This window comes from Marmota marmota, unplaced genomic scaffold, assembly GCF_001458135.2.
Source record: "Marmota marmota marmota unplaced genomic scaffold, marMar, whole genome shotgun sequence".
NCBI classification, from domain to species: Eukaryota; Metazoa; Chordata; class Mammalia; order Rodentia; family Sciuridae; genus Marmota; species Marmota marmota.
Window position 1 is genome coordinate 9,174,893 of NW_026000119.1, and position 1,931 is coordinate 9,176,823.

The window sequence follows — 1,931 nt, forward strand, 5'->3', positions numbered from 1 at the left end:
GTAGAGGATAGGAAAGGTAGCAGAATACAACAGTTACTAATAGGGCATTATGTAAAAATGTGGATGTGTAACTGATGTGATTCTGCAATCTGTATTTGGGGTAAAATTGGGAGTTCATAACCAACTTGAATCTAATGTATGAAATATGATATGTCAAGAGCTTTGTAATGTTTTGAATAACCAATTAAAAAAAAGAAAAACATAAAAAAAGAAGTAATAATAATAATAATAATAAAATGTTTATATTTTAAAACAGACTGTCTTATGATCTAATTTAGAATTGCCAAAATTTGAAAAAAAAAAAAACTGAAAATGCTACCTCTCTGGCTTTAGTTTATTCTGATAACAGTGAGGTGGAAATTAAAAGACTCCAAAAAGGTTTCATTCACTCTTTCTGTATTCCCTATCAAATGCAAGATCAAATAAAGTCCAGTTACTTCCCACATTACTCATTCCTCTGCCTAATGGTGGGATTCTCCAACTGTCCAGTTACCTCTGTAAGTCCCTCAGGTTGGGGGCATATAACAGAGAAAATGCTGCTCCTTTTGTAACTCAGTACCTGAGGGCATAACCAGAATATTCCAGGAGAGGGAGAAGACAGAAGTTCTAACCCCTTTGATTCATTTCTTAAAAGAAATTATGGGTTTTTAAGCCCACTCACCACAACTCATATCATTTGGATTACAGAAGAATAGATTTCTTCCTGATACTGTGTGTGTATATATGCACATATATATGGAGGCCAACATAGCTTATAAGCAAAGAAAGAAAGAGACAAATTATAGACATATGTTCTCTCCCTTTGTTGTAACTTGTTTTCTGAAAAGGGACCCACAGATCCTTATATATCTTGCCTAAAATTAAAAAAAAAATAACAGTCACAACCTACTATGTTCCTCATGAGATGAAAATATTATATAGTGGTGTGGGAGGATCTTGGGCCCCTTGGTGGTAATTTTATTAATAGTTTCCTATAACAACAAAAATCAGCAGTATCCAAATGCAACCACATCAATAGTCCTTCGATAGTCTAAATTAATCTAGGAGTGACAGCAGAGCTTATAGAATAAGGTGGTTAATATTGTAAGGTTCATCTGGTACCCCCAAGAAATCTGATAGAAGGATAGGGTAAGGCTTGGCTTCTGTTATCCATATGGGATTAAACATTAGCAAAATGTGCAGCCATCTATCTACAAAGCGGCCAGTTATTGACTCCCTATTCATGAAATCATTACCTATTTTAAGAAATTAAGTAAAAAAGAGAAAACAAAAATGTTTTTACCCTTTGAGATGTTAAGATAGACACAGACTTAAAATAAAAAATTAGTGGTTTTGAGAAACATTTTGATTTAAGAACTCGGATGTGGTATATAAGACCAGAAACAAAACAAATTGAAAATCAAACAAACAAACACCCCCCCTAAAAAAAACAAAACAAAAAACCAGAGTGATGGAGGAACTAGACCCAGACTCCATTAAGCCTGGGGTTGATAGAGTTGTACAAAAGCAGTTCCAATAGTTTACACTGCCCACAGGAAAGAAAGAAATAGATGGTCTGTGCAAAAATTCACAATAAATATGAGGGGGGAGAGGGAGAAAAAAGAAAAAACAATGAAATTAGCTTTGGAAAGGATTCAAGATTCTTCTGTCAATTTCCTGTTTGCCTGTGGTCATTTTGTCCAATGGTGTGATTTTCTTGTTAAAAAGAAGAGCTCGAGCTCCCTCTAATGGATGGTCTAACAATCTTTAGAACAATATATTTTTAAACAAGAGGGAATTGACACATTCCTGGATTGTCTCCTTTTCTTTCTTTCTTTCTCTTTTTTTTTTCTTTTTGGGTGCTGCGGGTTGAACTCAGGGGGCACTCGACCACTGAGTCACACCTCTGGCCCTATTTTATAATTAGAGACTGGGTCTTACTGAGTTGCTTA